General features: G+C 43.1%; 1 protein-coding gene across 10 annotated transcripts in view; it reads right to left on the bottom strand.

Moving 5' to 3' along the window:
- Positions 1–18,901, bottom strand: part of plcb4a (phospholipase C, beta 4a) — a 560,059-nt gene extending 541,158 nt beyond the window's left edge. For 7 of the 10 annotated variants that reach the window (XM_072581466.1, XM_072581480.1, XM_072581478.1 and 4 more), the window contains exons 1-2: positions 17,969–18,677; positions 10,894–10,943 (exon numbers count right to left, since the gene is read on the bottom strand). The gene's annotated coding sequence lies outside the window, so the exon portion shown is untranslated. Of the gene's footprint in view, positions 1–10,893; positions 10,944–17,744; positions 17,933–17,968; positions 18,678–18,827 lie in introns of those variants that run through there. The other 3 variants (XM_072581469.1, XM_072581474.1, XM_072581470.1) reach the window with 2 other exon arrangements.
- Between the last annotated feature and the right edge of the window lie 2,045 nt (positions 18,902–20,946).

Below are 20,946 nucleotides of genomic sequence, written 5' to 3'. Positions count from 1 at the left end.
CAACAAGGTCAGGCACTGTGCTTTGTTTAATTTCAAGAAAACATCCACTTCAAACTCTTGCTGATCAACACATTTACGTTTCTAGCATTCCTCTATCATAAAAACATGGATATTCAGCTAACAGAAGCATTAGGTTGTGAAAATACAGTCTGATAGAGCACTGATTGATACAGAGTGAATGGAAACCCCTTTTCTGATGTTACCCTGCCTTTAAGAGATGTGATTTGGAGATGCTGGTGTTGGACTGGGGTGTACAAAGTTAAAATTCACACAACATCAGGTTATAGTCCAATAGGTCTAATTGGAAGCACTAGCTTTCAGAGCGCTGCCCCTTCATCAGGTAGTTGTGGATTCTTGCTCTTGGATGCTGCCTGACCTGCTGTGCCTTTTCCAGTGCCATACTTGATCAACTCATGCAACCACCTGATGGAGGAGTGGCGCTCCAAAAGCTAGCGCTTCCAATTAAACCTGTTGGACTATAACCTGGTGCTGTGTGATTTTTAACTTTAAGCGATGAGTTCTCTCCTGTTTCTCTTGCAGCAGGGTTTTGCCACAATGGTGTTGAGGTGTCTTGTCCCAGCAGGCACTTTGTAAATGGCTTTGGGTTTCTCCCTGGGTGGTTCTGGTTTTAAGAGTAAGACAAAAGAATCATGAGTGGGCATGGTCAGAGCTCTCACACACCCTGGGGACTTTAGTTTTGCTTTCAATTGTTATTTTTTGTTAGCTAGCTACTGGAGCTCTCTCTGCTGTGAGATCAAACACGAAGACACAGAGGTTTCCTCTTAGAAGTCAAAAGGGACAGATTGTTTCCTTCAGTATCTTGTTCTACTGGACTGAAGACAGACAGCGTGCTGCCTTGTATATTTACCAAAGGGTGTGTTTATGGAATACTGACACTATTGGAACAGTTTATGATTCGTGGTTAGATAATGCATTGTCTTGTTGAGTATGACAATGGTGTAAAGTTATACCAATTCTTCATTTCATTACATTTTAATTGCACTGTAAGAATAAAAGTGTGTTTTGATTGATGTTTAGAGACAGACCAATCAAATCATAGCTGGAACATTTACCTCTAATATAAATTATATTATGGGGTCTCCATAATATAAAATTTGGGGAATGCTGGTCTAGTCCCTAACATTGTGCATAAGAGGACAATTGCGCTGCCTGGGCACTCCAGCCATCTCCACAGAGGCCGCAATGCCTGGCATATGTCAATGGCCAGGATCGCCTCTGCAAACAAAGGACGTAAGAGTATGTGGAAGCCATTCAGCCCTTTGAGTCTGCTCTGCCACTCAATACTTGCAGGATCTGAGAATAGGTTGCAGGAAAAGGCAGCACACTTCAAACAAATGCAGCAACCATCATCACCTCCCACCTTCTCCCACCCATCGCCTACCTTTCCCCTAGCCCCACAGCCCTTCCCCCCCGCTACATTTATCTCTCAACCCCCTCCCCTCCCCTACCAGTCTTGAAGGAGGGTTATGCCTGATATATTGACTCTCTTGCTCCATGGATGCTGCCTGACCTGCTATGCCATTTCCAGTGCCATACTTCATTGACTCATGCAACTTTGTTGACTCAAACCTGTCAAAAGTTCCATTTGTCTTCACATACATCTAGACTTCCCACAATCTTGATTTTAATCTGACCCATCACATTTAAACTGCAGCTTACAGTTTACTGTAAACTTCAGCATTCATATCATCCAAGGGTCTGATGCATTAGAATTGCTCTAAAACCACCCAAATCGATTGATGCATGGTCACTCACTCATCACCCACAATAAGCTGCAGGTGTTGGGCATATTTTGTCACTGTGCAGTGGATCACTCCAATTCTAACATCTTAACTCTCTGTTGCATAGAACTGCAGCATTATTGTAAAAGACAACATGTTGTCCAAGTTTTTCACCAGTACACTCACCAGTACAGATGCCTGAATGACAAATCTTGAAGGAAGCAATAAGCCCTGCTGGGCAGGGAAAGGGTAGTGACTAGTCAAGGCCTTGCCATGGAGGATGCACCGGAGAATTATTATCCCCTTGTGCTTATGCAAAATTCAAAAAAGGCGCAATGCCTGAACATGTTCCTTTTGCCTGCAGAGGACAGATCCCTATATCTGAATATACGCAAGTGTAAGTGAGACACGCAGAGCCTAAATGATCATCCTGAACTGTTTGTTACTGGTTTTCTTACATCCATTGCTTGGCAGTTAACTGTCAGTTGTCATCTAACTGGTGCACTCCCTAAGAAAATGCCTCTACCAGAGTCCACATGCCAACCAATCAACACTCACAATATAAAATGTTGGCTCCCCTTTACATTAGTATTTCTTGCAATCTGTCCTGATGAATGCAAAGTAAAAACCTTTGAGAAAATGTTGGGTTTCTCAGCAATACTCAACGTCTGCCTGTTATTGTGCCTCACAAGGTTAATCGTCTACAGCAGATCTACAGGTGAGCTTAGCATCATGGAGCTTAATTTCCTTGCAGGGCCATATCTTGAATGACCGCACACAACAGAATGGGGAACCTCAGCAAATATGAAACCACGGTCTCACCTTGCTCTCCAGTCAAATACATCCTGTTCTTAAGGCTCACCTACATTTATCACTCAAGCCTTCTCTTGCCATGCACAAGAACAATACACATTGGTCTGTCATATCTTAACATATACACAATAGCCAGCATTATACTATTTACCAGATCCTCAGAAGATCACAATGCATTCAAATCATTTGCCCTCCTCAACAGTGACTCCAATTTACAAGTCCTCCATTAGTTGGAAGGTGCATTGGAATGTCCATAAAACCAGAAGGCTGTACCAAAACAGAACGGAAGTAGGCCATTCAGTGCCTTGACCCTGCCCCACCATTCAACAGGATCATGGCTGATCCAGTCCTTTCCCTGTAACCCTTGATTCCCCAGCTGATCAAGAATCACTCACTTTCAGCCTTAAATATACACAAGGACACTGGCCCCCAGAGCTCTCTGTGGCAAGGAGGCCCAATGACTCTTAACCCTCAGAGAAGAAATTCCTCCTCATCTCAGTCTTGAACTGACTCCCCTTTATTCTGAGACTATGCCCGCTGATCCCAGACTCTGCCGTGAGGTGAAATATCTTTTCGGCATTTACCCTGTCAAGTTCCTTAAGAATTCAGTATGTTTCAATAAGATCTCCTCTTATTTTTCTCAAACTGTTTAACATCTGCACATAAAACCATTGTCCATACTTGGGACCATCCTAGTGAACCTTCCCTAAACTGCTTCCAATGAAATGATACATTCCCTTGAATGAGGGGACCAAAACTGCTCACAGTGCTCCACGTGTGGTCTCACCGTCACTTTGTACAGTTGTAGTCAGACTTTCCTATTCCTACACTCCAAAGTCATTGCAATAAAGGCTAACATTCCATTAGCCTTCCTGATTACCTGCTATACCTGTGTGCTTGCTTTGTTTTATGCACAAATACCTCCAAGTCCCTTCATGTTGCAGTTTTCTGCAACTTTACTCTATTTAAACAATGCCGTTCTCCACATGTGCTTCCAAAATTTGCATTTTCCCCACAATATACTCCATCTGCTGACATCTTTCCCACTTACTTAACCAATCAATATCTCTGTAAACTGTATCCCTCTCACAACATGCCTTTCTATCTATTTGATGTTGTCCACAAATTTGGCTGCAGTACATTCACTTCCTTCCTCCAAGTCATTAACATTTATTGCAAACAGTTGCCTTTGGAACCTCACTGGTCACAGGTCACCATCTGAGCCCCTTATCTCCACTTGCTGAATCCTGCCCGTTAGCTAATTCTCTAAACATGCCAGTATCCTCCCTCTGAGTATAACCTTTCTTCCTGATATTGCCTGGGTGGCTGTGTTCTTCCAGCCTCCTGTGTGTCTTCTTTGGATTCCAGCATCTGCAGTTATTTTGTGATTAATATCCTACCTCCTCTACCTTATCTTATGACTTTTGTGAGCTACCTTGCCGAATGCCTTCTGGACATCCAAAGACAACACATTGACTGCCTCCCTCCTATCCACTCTGGTTGAGAGTTCCTCAGAAAACTCTAAGAAATTAGTCAGACAATTTCCCTTTCATCAAGCCATGCTGACTCTGCTTGATGAGATTATGATTTTCCAAATGTGCTGCTATTACTTCATTAATTATTAATTACTTAATGATTGATTCCAATACCTTTCCAACAATAAATGTTCGTTAATTGAGACTCTTTGCCTCAGTCCCTTTTCGAACAGAATGTCGCATTAGCAGATTTTCGATTCTTTGGGATTGAATCAATGCATCCCTTGTCTCTGTAGCTGAGATCTTAGAATGAAAACCATCAGGGGCAGGGGATCTATTGGCACAGTGAAAGAAAAGGGGCAACACGGTGGCTCAGTGGTTAGCACTGCTGCCTCACAGCACTAGGGTCCCAGGTTTAATTCCAGCCTCGGGTGACTGTCTGTAAGGAGTTTGCACATTCTCCCCATGTCTGCATGGGTTTCCTCCTACAGTCCAAAGATGTGTAGGTCAGGTGAATTGGCCATGCTAAATTGCCCATAGTGTTAGGTGCATTAGTCAGGGTGAAATGGGTCTGGGTGTGTTACTCTTCGGAGGGTAGATGTGGACTTGTTGGGCCGAAGGGCCTGTTTCCATACTGTAGGGAAACTAACCAAATCTGCCTTTCATCCCATTAGTTTGTCTAAAACTACCTCTCTCGTGATGGTGATGTTACTTAATTCCTCCCTTATATTCTTTAATATTAATAGAGTGCTTCTACTGAAAAGACTGATGCAAAATATCTGTTTAATTCCACTGCCATTTCCTTGTTTCCTGAAACTATCCCCTCAGATTCATTTTCTAAGAGGTCAAGTTTCTTTGACCATTCTCCTCCTTTTGATATGTTTAAAGAAGCTCTTATTGTCAGTCTTCATATCCCTCTCTAGATTGCCCTCAGTTTTTTTTTCTGTCTTTATTTTCTTTTGAGTTTTCCTTTGCTGGGTTCAAAATTTTCCCCAGTCTTTGAGGCTGTCATTTTGGTCTCCTATGTGCTTTTCTTTCAAATTAATACTCTCCTTAATTTATACAGTTAGCCATGGTTGGTTTATCTCTATCTTAGCATCTTTCCTCTTATTGGAATGCGTTTGCTGACAGTCATGATTCACCTCCTTAAATATCTGTCACTACTGCTTATTCTCAGTCATTCTTCCTAATCTATCTTCCCAATTTAGCTCAGCTAACTCTCTCCTTATTTCATTTTAATTCTCTTTATTTAAGTTAAACACAGTTGCTTCTGACCCAAGTTTTTCACTCTCAAACTGAATATTAAATTGTATCATGTTATGATCACGACTTCCTCAAGGATCTTTTAACCAGAGGTCATTCATGAAACCTGCCTCATTACCCATTACTAGATCCAAGATAGCTTGCTCCCTGGTCAACTCCATAACATACTGCTCTTGGTAACTGCCCCAATGCATTCTATGAATTCCTGCAGACATGAAAGGTATGACAAAAATACAATTCTTTACTTCTCGGTTTCTCATAGAAGTTTGCTATTATTAGTGTAATAGTGCATATATCAACAAAGGCAGTAAAATGAACTTGATTAGGCAACATCAGGCCAGTCAAGACTGTTCTGGAGAGATGCAAATGTTGCCACAAAGGTCCTTTGCACTTCAGGAAACGAAACAGCCTGGTAAAACTGGCCAGTGACGCTGGGGATCCTGATGCTGATCGGCAGAAGAGGACAGAATCACGATAGCCACATTGAACAAGGCACTGGCTACCTACTTCATATGCATGGGTTGCTCATGAACAGAAACCCATGAGTTTGGAACAAGCTATGAATTTCAGATTGTCACTGATAGGCAACTTTATGGCCAATGTTAGCTCCATGCTGCAATTGTGCTACACAAGTATTTGTAATAAACAGCTAATTTCCCTGAGTTTTGTAACTCCATGTGCCTCATAAATACAGTTGTGATTTAATAGAGGGTACAAGCAAGTGTGGTATCAATTCCAACAAACTTGCCTCCTGAAATAAAGTGACAACTCTTCCAAAGAGCAACTCTTCCATTTAGGACCTGAAATGTTAACCCTGTTTCTGCCTTCAAAGAGGGAGCCAAACCTGTGCATTGCTCAAGCATTTCCTATTTTTTTTTCAGATCCAACGTCTTCACTTCTTCCTCCTACAACCGACAGGTAACAGATTTGTGTTCCTTCAAATCAACTGCGTTATGGAAGTCTACTTGATTTGCTAACCACCAAGGTTTGTGAACTTGCTCTTCATCAGCTCCCCAAGCTCTTTTTCATGGTTACAGTCCCTCTCTTTGGAGATTCTGCAAATGCTTCACATGCTGTCAGTGTTCCAGTGTTCCAAAATGCTGATGGGCCACAATTTTTGTTTTGAAAAGTGCAGAGAAATCTTTACTACTGGTAAATGAAATGCCCCCCAGTCTTCAAATGGTACTAAAAACAAATAGCAAAATATTGGGAAAAAACTCAAAATATTGTCTTCAAAATGTGGTATCGAAGCACGGTATGGTACGGGAGGAAATTCGGTACAAATTATCAGTTCTTTTCCTTCTGCTTGTGGGACGTTATTTAAACCTGCTTGGAACAGTCTGGTCAGGAAAAATAGTACAATTCCAGCAAACATTGCAAAAGTCGCATCAGGATTACCTTCATCTATTTTATGCATAACCTTACCCAGAATGTACAGCAAAAATTATATTTAAATATTTCCAAGGCAGAGGTAAACAGATTCTTCATTGCCAAGGGGATGGAAGGTTATCAAGGGCATTGGGTGGCATAGTGGCTCAGTGGTTAGCACTGCTGCCTCACAATGCCACAGACCTCGGTTCGATTCCAGCTTTGGCTGACTGTCTGCGTGGAATCTGCACATTCTCCCTGTGTCTGCATGGGTTTTCACTGGGTGCTTTTGTTTTTCTCCCACAGTCCGAAGATGTGCAGGTTAGGTGGATTGGCCATACTTCAGTGACCAGAGTTGTGCAGATTGGGTGAATTAGCCACGGAAAATGTGGGGCGATATGGATAGGGTGGGGGCTAGTTCAGTGTGGATTCTTTCTACACTGTGCAGGAATATGGATTTGAGGTTAACATCAGAGCAGCCATGATCATATTGAATGGGCAGAACTGGCTTGAAGGGTCAAGTGGCCTACTCTAGTTTCTTATGTGTGTGAACAGGCCTCCCAGCCTATAAATGAACCTCTCTCCTTAAACTCCCCACTATCAGGCAGTCCTTTGATTCCTCTCTCTCACATGTATTTACTTCTCTTCAATAAAAGGCATCCACTCATCTCAACCTCAGTCAGTCCCACATTCCAATCACTCTCCAAATCAAGAGACTTCTCTGGAACTGCCTGCGAGCTTTAATGGAGAGTGTCTCAAATTTATGGATCTTGGTTACAACAAACTCATGCATGTGACACCAAAATTATCAATATGTAAGCAGAACAAATATCCCTAGAATTAAATGCACATGGTCAAAATTGGAGTCAAGAACATTGCAAACATGTCAACAATATACTGGGACTTCAGAGGTTAGGTCATGAGGAGGGATTATCTCAATTAGACTTGTTTTCTTGAAAGTGTCTAATCAAAATCTTCAAGATATTTAACAGGAAAAGACAGAGTAGATAAATATAAACTATTTCCACTTTGGGAATTCTAGAACGAGGAAACTAGCCTAAAAATAAGGGCCTGACCATTCAGGAGCAATGTTGGGAAACACTTCTACACACAAAAGGTGGTAGAGGTTTGGAACTCTATTCCACAAAAAGCAGTTGATGCTCAATCAGTACTTAATTTTAAATTGGAGATAGATTTTCTTTGATAAGTGAAGTTAGTAAGGGATACGGACCAAAGGCAGGTAGATGGAGCGAGGTCACAGATCAGCCATGATCTCACTGAATGGCAGAACAGCCTATGAGGGGCTGAATGGCCTACTTCTTTTCCTATTACACAAAATAGCAAGTAAACTACAGGTTTAGAATATGGACTAAGACTGAACACCAGAAAAGATAAAAGATAAAAGCAGTTTAAAAGAATGAGTCCTTCAAGATAGACTAGAGTGAAGGTTGAAGTGAAATAGTGCTACAATGGAACAATAGATACATTTTTCTATGCGGGGCAAACAATAACAAAGGTGGTGGATGTGATGAAGACATGAGAAGGAAAGACGCAGCTAGATGTAATTTTGTGCAAATAAAGGGCGTGTTATCAACAAGGAAACTGAAGTTTGGAACAAAGGAAAAGCTCCAAAATTCCCAAGCTCCATCCCTTTCCTGAGCACCCTCAGCAACCCAGACAACAGAAGAAATTTACAGGAATGTTGCCTGTGGTCTGAGTTATAGGGAGAGGTTGGACAAGCTAGGTCTTATTTCTTTAAAGTATAGGAGACTGAGGGGGGATCATACAGAAGTGTATAAGATCATGAGAGGCATGGATAGGATGAATACAGTCAGTCTTTTTTCCCCAGGGTTGGGGAATCAAGGACAAGAGGTTATCAGTTTTGGGTTAAAGGGGAAAGAATAAAAGTGAATTTGAGGGGTAACTTGTTTTTTTACACAGAGGGTTGTACATGTATGGAATGAGTTGCCAGTGGAAGTGGTTGAGGCAGGTACATTAACAACATTTAAAAGGCATTTGGATAAATACATGGACAGGAAAGGACAAGAAGGACATGGGCCAAGCGCAGGGAAATCGGGTTACTGTGGATGGGCATTTTGGTTGGCATGGACCAGTTTGGGCCAAAGGGCGTGTCTCCTTGCTGTAGGACTCTATGACTATGAATAATTAAAGATTTGTGGAAATAAACAGAGGCCTTTGAAGTGTGAGCACTAAGATTTGGGGTATCCATATACCAACAACAGAACAAATGAAAAAGTGCTTGAAATTACAAAAACAACAGTCACTCAAAAAACTGAACTGCAGAATGAGAAAAGTCAGTATTTCAACATCTGATCACAGCCGAAAAGCTGCAGGGGAGGTAACATCAGTCTAGTATGGGAACCAAACCCACACTCAAGCACATTGCTGTGGATCGAGTGTTACATTTCAGCCAGGCAATACAGGTAAGGGTGGGAGATTTTCCTGTAAAGTGAATCAGATGGATTTTTACAACAAAACACGATGGATGCTGGCAATCCAAAACACAAACAGAAATTGCTGCAGAAGCTCAGCAGTTCTGGCAACATCTATGGAGAGAGTTAACATTTTGGGTCCAACGAACCTTCTTCAGAACCGGTTCATGACAGCTTCATGGTCAGTATTACTGAAACTTGGTGTTAACTCCAGTCTATTAAATCAATACAATATAAATTCTGCCATTTGGTTTGGTGTACCATGCTGTAGGCCCTGAGACCCCAAACACTCATGGTACACCTCTACACAGATCAGGGTTTAATGACATTACCACGACACCAGCATCTCACCCTAAACATAAACATTTATAATGCAGCAATCAAAAATGCGCAGAATATTCTAGTTAAACTCTAACCAAGGTTCAATCAATATCCAATACTTTTAAGTTCCATCCCTCTGGAAGCACACCTTCAGGCTTTAATTTGCTATTTTTTAAGGTTTGATAAATCACATGACCCCTTTCAATTGGAACTCTCGAATAAAATTTACAGTAACCCAGTACATGGAAACATTCTCCACCTGCAAAGAGAATACAGGATTGGGAAGAACTCGGGAATAAGTTTGGCCCAAGTCTGATGGCTCATGCTCTCGGCTTTCCACATGCTGTATACAGTCAGCAAATCAATAAATCCAACCTGCTGCGTTCAGTAGTGCAGCACACATTGGTACCCCCTGCTGAGTCAATGCCACACAATGCAAGTACGGCTCCCATACAAGAAGCTCAGTGCCTTGGTCATGATAGCAGCATGTATTACTGAGTGCATCTCAGACTTCCCCTTCACAATGGACAGGAAAACAACTGGGGGAGAACCACAGTGTGCAAGGGGCTTCAGAGTGAAAGTAAACGTATCCTAGAATCTCTACAGTGTGGAAGCAGGCCATTTGGCCCTTCAAGTCCACACTGACCCACATCCCACACAAACCCATCCTTAGACTGTGGGGTGGAACCACAGCACGCAGAGGAAACCCATGCACAGGGAGAATGTGCAAACTCCACACTGACAATTTCACCCAAGGTTCACCCAGTTCCCTGGTGCTGTGAGGCAGCAGTGCTAACCACTGTGCTACCGTGCCATATCATGGATGAGGAGAAAAGCAAATCTAGTAGGGACAAATAGGGAATATATATAAATGTACTTCCAAACCATAAATTGACTTGCAAAACAAGCAGTTCAACAAGCAAGAAAGTACCTTCAAAAGCATCATTTTTAGATTAGATTAGATTACTTGCAGTGTGGAAACAGGCCCTTCGGCCCAACAAGTCCACACCGACCGCCAAAGCGCAGCCCACCCAGACCCATTCCCCTATATTTACCCCTTCACCTAACACTACGGGCAATTTAGCATGGCCAATTTGATTTGCATTAAAGCAATGCAACTGCTTCAGCAAGTGCAGCAACAGATGAACCAGTTAATGCAAAGCATGTTAAGAAGCTGGAATGATTCACTTCATTTAAAGACCTGTTTAGATTTAAACCTGGGGCAGACAATAATAAACTTATCCGACAAGCAGAATCTCTCATTTCCAAATTGCACTGGGAACAGAAATCTACACCTTCCCGGAGACCACCCCGGTTCCAGCAAAAGGACATTTCACCACAGCTGAACTACATCCTTTACGCTACAAGTTTAGAAGGTTTTAATGGCCGAAATGCAGGAGAAGCAAGTGACAGCACAGTCACAAACACAGAGCTAATACAAAATGACTGACTGCTTACCTGTTCCAAATTAGTTTTCCATTCTTATTGCAAAGAAATGTCTTCTTTCCCTGGGAGAAAGGAAAGCAATGTTTTAGGGGTGAAAATGCAAAATCATTGCAACGAGTCAACTGCTTGCAATAAATCTCACAAAAAAAGATGTCATTTTTGGCAGATACTAAGACAACGTAGTTTCCTTAAATCCTTGTAAAAGGTCCTGCCAACCAAAACACAGACCCCCCAAATACCACAGAACGTGTCTTTCCAACTACAACAAGACCCGAGTCACCTCTGAAGTAAGACAAAATATTTATTAAAAGACTTATTATGCGTTGTTCCCCGCACACAAGAGCATCGCTTACCGATTTTGTGATAAAATTGCAGAAATGAATACACTTCTGGGAAGGGGCAGGACGTTTAGAGGGGACTGGAGGACAAACTTTGGGAGGTATCTGGAACTCGCTGTCTGAAAGGGTGAGAAAGGCTAGAATTATGCTGACATTTCAGAAATATTCCGATGAAATACCACAGCGCACAAGGCAAGGCTATGGACCAAATGCCCGGAAATGGGATCAGAGCAGATGGTACAGTGCAGATTCGAATGGCCGAAGGGATTCTTTCCATGCTGTAAAACCCTATGACTCTGCCAAACATTCAGTAAATTTATGGATCCTTGCTTATTCTCAACACACTGGAGCTTCACTGACCAAACCAAGGGTGTAATAAAAATGTAGAGTCATAGAGATGTATAGCAAGGAAACAGACTCTTCTCTCAACTCGTCCATGCCGACCAGATATCCTAAATTAATCTAATCCCATTTGCCTGCATTTGGCCCATATCCCTCTAAACTTTTCCTATTCATGTACCCATCCAGATGCCTCTTTCAATGTTGTAATTATACCAGCCTCCACCACTTCCTCTGGCAGCTCATTCCATAGATACACCACCCTCTGCAGGAAAATGTTGCCCCTTAGGTCCCTTTTAAATCTTTCCCCTCCCACCTTAAACCTATGCCCTCTAATTTTTGACAGCCCTACCCTGAGGAAAAGACCTTGCCTATTCACCACATCCATGCCCCTCACGATTTTAAAAACCTCTGTAAGGTCATCCCTCGGCCTCCGATGTTCCAGAGGAAATAGCCCCAACATATTCACCCTCTCCCCTACACCTTAAATGCTCCAGCCCTGGCAACATCCTTGTAATTTTTTTCTGCACCCTTTCATGTTTCACAATATCTTTCCTATAGCAGGGAGACCAGCATTGAAAGCAGTACTCCAAAAGTGGCCTAACCATTGATCTGTACAGCCACAACATGATCCCCCAACTCCTATACTCAATGCACTGACCAATAAAGGCAAGCATACAAATCCTTCACCATCCTGTCTACCTGCAAGTCCACTTTCAAGGAACTATGTACCTGCACCCAAGGTCCCAGGACTGATAGATTTCTGACGGGGGGAAAGAGGGGGCACTTGAAATCTTTGATCAGCAGTGATTGTGATGAAAGACGGGGAAATCTTGATGGTCTGAATGGCCTACTCCTGTTCCTGTTCCTAGGTTCCTTCCAAAATAGTTGCTCCTACTGACAGAAGGGCCCTTGTAATTTTCATTTTGAAGCTGAATTGCAGTAAAGGTGTGCAAAGGAAGCAAAATAAAACTGGGACATCTAAAACTGGACACTCACTGATATTACACCACAGTGCTATTTATCAAATCAGAAAGTAGACATCAAGACACAGACTTCTGGTATCTTTTGGCTATAAACTGATACACTGCAAATGCAAAGACCATATATAGTGACAATGTTATTAGCACCGGTATCAATCAGGACAACTTTACTTGCAGTGATCACAAAATTCTAAAATAGCATTTCCGACCATCATTATAAAACAAGAAACACTCTCAGCCAAAAATACCTTCTGCAAGTGAAATTACAAAAGTAAATGACGCAAGTAATTTTAATGCAAGTATTTTTACATCAGCTATTAAGGGAACAAAAAGCCAGCTAGTGGAGTACTTAAAACAAATATTGAAGCAGATTGTGGTTTGTAAATAAGCAAGCTTCTCTTTCATGTTTTTTCCCCCACTGATATCTGGACACAATTTCTTTGAAGGTTGTTTTGCTTAATTTGATTATGAATACGTTGTTTCAACTATAATGTAATTGACTACGAATAAGCAAAGTTGCAGACGTAGCGTCCGACTGGTACCAATAATATCATAAGTTGGAAACACAGTGACTAATCTACCCTTTTATTCATTACAGGTCGGTTTGAAGGATACAGTGAAAGATTTAGACAAAGGAACAGAGGCTTTGGGAGCGGGACTACACCTGCTCCACCGTTCAATGAGAGCTATTTGTGGTCTGATCCCCACTCTCCTGCTTTCTTCACAGTTCTGAACTCCCTCGGTCTATCAAAAATCTATCTAATTAGATGACACAGCTTCTGTTACTTTCTGGGGAGTTCCATGGACTAATGACCATCCGAGACAAGACAGTGCTTAAAATCCATGTCTAAAAACAGAGTCTTTTAATTCTTAAACTGTGTCCCCCAATTCTAGTTTCCCCCCACAACAGACAAGAATGGGTCAAATCATTCCAACGTCCTTTCTTATTGGGAAAGTGTTTCAGCAATTGCACTCATCCTTTGAGATAAACTGCAGTGATCATGGCAAAGTCATATTTCACACTGCACCAGGAAGCAGCATCCACAAAAAAAGACTCAACTCTGACCAGTTGCTTTTAAGTCTAAGCTTTTCCCGTCGGTGTTCACCAGTTATGAACGACACATTTTTCCACAAATCTGTTACGGAAGATTGTGCATTCCTAAATTTGGCTGGGGGAGGGAAGGGCATGTGACAGGGACAGGCAGATAGGGGAGTGGAGAGAGAGATGGTGCACAACAGATAGGTGTGGGGGAGAATGGGAGAGCAGGAGGAGTGTGTGCATGAGAGAGGGGTGCAAGGCAGAGGAGTGCACAAGACCAGAGGGAGGAGAGTGTGAAGGAGTGGGGAGAGTGCATGCAGGAGGAGATAGCATGCATCAGAGAAGCAGGGAAAGGATTTCAGGGGAGTCAGTGGGTGAAGGGAGCGGTACAAGAAATGCAGCCACACAGCTCACAGGGAGACAGGGAGGAAGGCAAGAGGAGAAGGGTGGGGAAACAGAGAGAGAACATAAATGAGAAGGAGGAGAGAGAGAGAGAGAGAGAGAGAGAGAGAGAGGAGTGAGGAATGGTGAGGGGAAAACAGAGCAAGTGAGGAAAAGACAAGAGAACCATAAGTGAGGAGCAGAAGGAGAGAGTGAGTGAGGAGCAGGGGGAGAGAGGTGCAGAGAGGGGAACATTGGGCAAGAGAGAGAGAGTGAGTAGGGAACAGGGGAGAGAGCGCGAGCGAGAAACGGGTCGGGAGAGTGTGACCGAGGAATGGGCAAGAGAGTCAGTAAGAAAGAAGCAGGAAGAGAGACAGTGAAGTGCAGAGGGAGGGACAGTAATGAGGAAAGGGGAAGATACTGTAATTGAAGAGCAGAGGGGAAAGATAGCATGGGCCAGAGTGGTGACAGAGTTTGGAGGGGGGATGGTGGGCAGACAGTGAGAGAGGATTACATGGGGAAAGACAGCAATAGACAATGATGTGGGTCAAGTTTAGATTTAACTAAATTATAATAAACAGCAATAAATTCTGAACAAATGCTGTTATAATTAAGTGCTGTCCCTAAAAGATCTCACAAATATTACTGTCAGAAGGCTTGATGCTATTTACACATTCACACAGATTTTTTGGTCATGAGGAAATATAGCACCTGAGGTTCACAGAACTTGATGTAATTTTTTTTCTGTCCAATGTTTATATTTGACTTAGCTATTTTCAAATTAATGCGAACTATTAAATGCACGGGTACCCATATTTGGTCCAGTCAGAGCACAGTGTAAAGTAATTAGTTTACTGCAATCTTTCATTATGACTGTACTTTCCCATAAGCTCAGGCCTGAAATTAGCAGGTTGAAATTGATTTTTCAAAACAAGGTTTCCATCAGGAATGAGCTTGGTAATATTTACATTCTGGTGTTTATTTGCTTTACTATTAACAGCTCCATCTGACCTGAAGTGATGACTCAAATAAAAACTTCAAAATATATTCTCAAAATGTTAAGAGTTGTCAGCTGTTTTGGTTTGCTCTTGAAAGTTATAAATAGTCAACAAGAAAGAAAAAAAAACACAACAGGCATTACAAAGTCTGGTCCCAATGACAAGGGCACAGCCTTCACTGAGCGAGATTCATTTTCAGTTAGAAACTCCATTTTGCTACGTGTTTGAAAGTGAACTGTCTGAAAATGAAAGAGTGATTTGACTAAATTGCAATTCAGTAACTTGAGACACTTTCAATTGTTACAAAAGGTCCTTCCATTTAATAAGATCGTCTACATCTTTTTTTAAGGTGCTGATTTCAGCACTCCAAGTTTCAGAGATTTCCCAACCCACTAACATTCCACGTCCACCTTATGGAGGCCTTTCAGGAGCATTTACACTTCCATCGGGTCACCTCTCACTTCTCTAAACTGCAGTGGGTATAAGCCCAGCCTATCCAACTGATCCTCCTAAGACTTGCCATTCATTCCAGGCATCAATCTGAAAATAATCTTTCACTGGAGGCAGTTCTGCAGAGAGTTCAGTGAGATGGTCCACGGCATGCAGGAATTGTCTTTGCAGCAAAAGTTAACCAAGCTGGGAGCCTACTCATTGCAATTTCGAAGAACGAAAGGTGATTCCATTGAAAGGTAGAGGATTCTGAAGGGGCTTGACAGGGTAAATGCTGAGATGATGTTTACCTGTTGGACTATAACCTGGTGTTGTGTGATTTTTTTTAACTTTGGACCAGAAGCCTTAGTCTCAGAACAAAAGGACATCAATTTCAGACTGATGTGAGGAGGAATTTATTCTCTCAAAGGGTTGAAAGTCTTTCAAACACCTTGTGACACACAGAGCTATGGAGACAGAGTCTTTGGGTATACTTAAACTAGAGGTTGATCGATCGGGAAATCAAGGGTTATGGGGAAGAAATAGGAGCAGAATTAGACCTTTTGGCCCAATGAGTCTGCTCTGCCATTCCATCATGGCTGATATGTTTCTCATCCCCATTCTCTTGCCTTCTCCCCATAACCTTTGACCTTCTCAATTATCAAGAACCTATCCTAGCCTTAAAGACATTCACTGGTTTGGCCTCCACAGCCTAGAAAGTCAATGAGTTTCACAGATTGGTGGAAGAAACGGCTGAAGAAATTCCTCAGTTCCAAAAGGTCATCCCTTCACTCTGAGGCTGAGCCCTCATGTCTAAGTCTGTCCTACTGGTGGAAACACCTTCTCCACGTCCACTCTATCCAGGCCTCTCAGTATTCAGTTTCAAACAGATTCCCCCCTTCATCCTTCTAAAATTCATCGAGTACAGACCCAGAGTCCTTAACCGTTCCTCACAGGATAAGCCCTTCATCCCCTGGGTCATTCTTGTAAACCTCTTCTGGACCCCCTCCAATACCAGCACATCCTTCCTTAGATACAGGGCCCAAAACTCATCATTGTATTCCTCGTACAATCCAACTCGAGCCTTAAACAACTTCAGCAGTATATCTCTTGTCTTTTATTCTAACCTTCTTGAATGCGAACACTGCATTTGCCTTCTTAACTGCCAATTCAACCTGCAGGTTAACCTTCATAGAAATCTGAACTAGGACCACAAATCCTTTTGCGCTTCAGATTTCTGAAGATTTCCCCCATTTCTACGCCTCTACTCTTTCCACCAAAATGCATTACCTCACACGTTCCCATGCTGCATTAGATATGCCGCGTCTTTGCCCACTGTCAGATCCCACACCACTCTCCCTAAGTTTTTCTGCAGCCTCCCTGCTTCCTCAACACCAAGAAAATGGACCCAAGGAATGTGGTTGGATCAGCCATGGTCCTATGGAATGGTGGAGCAGGTTAAGGGACCAAATGGCCTACTCCATTTCCTATTTCTTTTGGTCTTAAAACCCCACCTGAACTGCCTCCTGGGCAGTTACATCACCCATTAAACACTAAAACTAAGGACTCTTGAATTGAAATGTATTGTTAAGAAAGCAGCATGCATCCCTCAAACACTGCAAGGCACTTTAAATATTAATTCTTCCAATTCATCTTCTGCAAATGTCAATCCACCAGAAGCAAAAACACGTTAGAATTAACTGCTAAGTCTGACTGGAGCTTGAAATATTGGCGGTTGCATGATGAAATTTTAAGCAATAACTGTAGTGGAGAGCCGCTGGCTGCAGTTAAAGCGGGAAGGGAATCAGACCGGTATCCTTTGTCAATACAAAGTGTCATCAAGTGCGGGCTTTGCGCGGGGACCGGGGCTCACAAGCCAGAACACTGAAGGCGCTGTCAAGTTGGTGGTGTCTCCCCGTCTGAAACTCATTGGCAAACCGGCTCCTGCTTAACCCACGATGCCAAACAAACAGTCACCAACCATTTTGCAGCAACTTCGCTCCATTATCTCTCAACGCAGCTCCCTCTCTCTGGGACTTTTTTTAAAATCGGGTTGCAAAGGGGGGGGGGGGGACCCCATCTCGTTGTAGCTGCACCAAAAACAACCAGTAAAACAAAAATAGGAAGGGGTTATTGATTTGGCTTTGTCTGGACCAACCTCTGCCGTGCAACATGCACTTTCCACTGCCCTCGACCACGGAAGCAGCAACACCAGTAGTGCACTGAGTTATAGTTTGCAAAATACAGGAGGGGGTGGGGGGGTGTCGGGGGATTGAGTCGGTGTCTCGTCGCTGTGGCCGATTGCTGACCGGGTCACAGGCTGGGGCAAGGAAGGAAGGGAGAGACGCTTGCCTACCTGTCAACCACACAGCTGCTGGGTCCGTCCTGTTTTGCATTCGGCAAAATCCCACCCAAGAAACAAGCAGCTGCCGCGCACACCCAGCAGACTGCTCTGTTCATGAAAAAAAAATATGCTTCAAATGACACCGCGTCAGGAAGGAACTAATACATAAACATAGGCGTGCATTACAAAGAGAGAGGGAGAGAGAGAGAGAGCGTAAAACAAAACTGATTTCTTACATCAAACAGACAGGGAGAGATGATGTGGGCGTACTCCAGCGGAGCCGGTTGCTGTGGTGATGGGACGGCTGCTGCCCAGTCACACACGTTGTCCTCAGTCACACTCTCATACTGGAGAAGCGGACTTTCCCCTCCACACAAAACTACACCCCCCCCTCCCCCCACCTACACCCAACACGCAAAAAAAAATCTTAGCAAGAGAAGTTAGGAGGAGAGGGAAATGATGCATGTACTTTCCTCGCTACCGGGAGGAGGGGGGAAATGTACCAAGACTTGCAAAATAGTGAGAGAAGCACCGGCTGCCGATTCGCTTCACTCTGCACCGCCACGTTCCATTCCTGGGCTAAGATTCTATTATCCCGGGCCAACGTTCTATCATCCCGGGCTAAGATTCTATCATTCCTGGGCTAAGATTCTATTATCCTCGATTAAGATTCTATTATTCCGGCTAAGGTTATATTATCCCGGGTAACGTTCTGTTATTCCAGGGCTTAGATTCCAAAGCCACCCCGCCGCCCTCGCCTTATCTCGGAGCCCCCCAGTGCCAACCTTCCCTTTTTTTCTTCACGGGACCACGGAAGAGGTTGGGTTGGGGGCTGGTATTAAGCATGCACCAAGATTGGACGGGGAATGCAGCGCTACAGCAGCTGGGTGCAAGCAGCGCTTGCACGGCCAAGGTTAATGAAATTCTCACTGTAAATCCTCCCGTCGGTGGGAACTCTGCAGTCGGCAGAGGAAATCCAATTGGACCGTCCCCCTTTCCCTTTCAAACGCCATGTGACCACTATTACTGGGAAATACATACGTCATTGCCTTACACGATTTGCTATCTTAACGATATATAAAGAGAATTCAGTACCGTATTGTGTGTTCAGGACCGTCGTCTGTACGGTGTGCATTTTATCCCGGTCTCTCGTGTTGCAATGAAACGCTGCAGCATATTACTAACCCTGAGTAATTAACGTCTTGTGATTTAAAATTGCACTTGCTAATCTAATATTGACAGAAATTACATTTTTTACAAACTTATTTCCAGTTCTAGAAGTCTAGGATTGCTCTGCACATTTTCGAAAATAAAGGGATAACAAAGGGTTGTTTTTTTAAAAAAAATGTTACATTCCTGTGCAAACGGGTAAATCTTCCTGTTGTCATTGTGCACGGTAAACCAACATCACACAGACTGTGAGCCTGTCTCTCCAGCCCCTTGCTGTTTTGAAATGTCCTTGACATTACCATTATTGAACAGAAACTTCATTGCATTCTGCATTTGCCAACTGTGGCCTCTTGGGTTTTTGTTTGTTAATCCCTGTGCAGAATTTGTTCAAGATGTTCGCAAACGCAGATCGATTTACTGCAGAAAAGAGCCGTAGAAAGGTCGGTGCAATTCAGAAAGCAAGCACCAACTTAAAACCAATTCTAACATCGGAGGCTGTTACCAGAGCAATTACATTGTGGTTACTGAATAACCAAAGTTCCGGTTTCATTAACTGAGATTCCAGTGTTGTTGCTGGCACCTGCAATTCAAGGCAATCTTACAGCGCAGAGGGAGGCTATCGAGCCCATCATGTTTGCACTGGCTCTCCAAAAGAGCAAGTCATTTAGTTCCAAATCCCCACTTCCTCTGCGTTAACCTCTGCCACTTAATCGGGGGCTGTGGCGGTACAGTCCCTATTTCTGAGGTGGGAGACCCAGGTTCAAACCCCACCTGTACCAGATAAGTTGTGTTACCAGGTCTGAACATGTTAGTTAGAAAGCACTTTTCCACTTGGTCAGCAACAGTGGTCCATTTATGATGTTGCTCAGTTTGTAATCCAGAGACTTTAGCCCATAGGGAAAGAGCTTCCATTGAAGAAAATCATGATAGACTCAAAACATTAACTCTGTTTTTCTTTCCACAGATGCTGCCAGACCTGCTGAGTTTCTCCAGCATCCACTGACTTAATTTATTACTGTCACATGTACCTAGATACAGTGAAAAGTTTTGTTTTGCATGCAGTAAGACAGATCCAACCATACAAAGGTCATTGGGTGATTGAACAGAGCGAGGAATACAAAGTTACGGCTGCAAACAAGGTGCAGAAAATGCAAGATCAATGTTAGATTTGAACTTTGTTTGGTCAGTTCAGAATTCTATTAACAGCGGGGAAGAAGCTATTCTTGAAACTGTTGGTGCACGTGTTTAAGCTTTTGTATCTTCTGCCTGACAGAAGAGGTCAGAAGAGATTAGAGCTGGGTGGGTGGGGTCTTTGATAATGCTGGCTGCCTTTCTGAGACAGTGAGAAGTGTAGGTGGAGTCAATGGGTGAAGTCCATGGCTTGCATGAAGGACTGAGTTGTGTTCACAACTCTCTGCAGTTTCTTATGGGTTGATATGCTGAAAGGATCTGATGAACAGGCATGGAAGGAGACAGATATGTTGCCATAAACCGGTTGGCTTGAATAGCCAATTCTTCTGCTGAAGACGCCATGATGTAGGTTTCACCGTTGTTGATGAACCAGGGAAATGAAGTGTAGCCAGCCGAATAGGCCGGACAGGTGCCTCTGCTGTGAGGTCTTACTTTAGCCTTTTGATGCAGTGGAAGATCACACACTCACTTCAATTTAAAAACACCAAATGAGTTTATGAAGCAGAAGACAAACACTGAAGTGTTGTGTACCATTCATCTCCAATAGGTGCCCAGGGCTTGAGAATGTAAACCAAGGCTGGCATCACAGTGCCACACTGAAGGAGTGCCACACTCTCTAAGGTTCCACCTTTCAAATGAGAGGTTAAACAGAGGCTCCATCTGCCGAGTTAACTGGATGTGAAGAATCCCATGACACGTTTTTTAAGGAAAACACAAAGAATTATCCAGCTGGCCTGGTCAAAATTCTCCCTTAATCAATAATGACAATAAATGGACTATCGAGACATTATCACTTTGCTCTTTGTGGGATCTTGCTGTGTGCAAATTCCTAACATGTTTCCCACTCAGCAAC

The sequence above is a fragment of the Chiloscyllium punctatum genome, chromosome 11 (assembly GCF_047496795.1).
Source record: "Chiloscyllium punctatum isolate Juve2018m chromosome 11, sChiPun1.3, whole genome shotgun sequence".
In the NCBI taxonomy this organism is placed as follows: domain Eukaryota; kingdom Metazoa; phylum Chordata; class Chondrichthyes; order Orectolobiformes; family Hemiscylliidae; genus Chiloscyllium; species Chiloscyllium punctatum.
The sequence above is the reverse complement of the archived record's forward strand: the minus strand, read 5'-3'. Positions and strand labels throughout refer to the sequence as shown.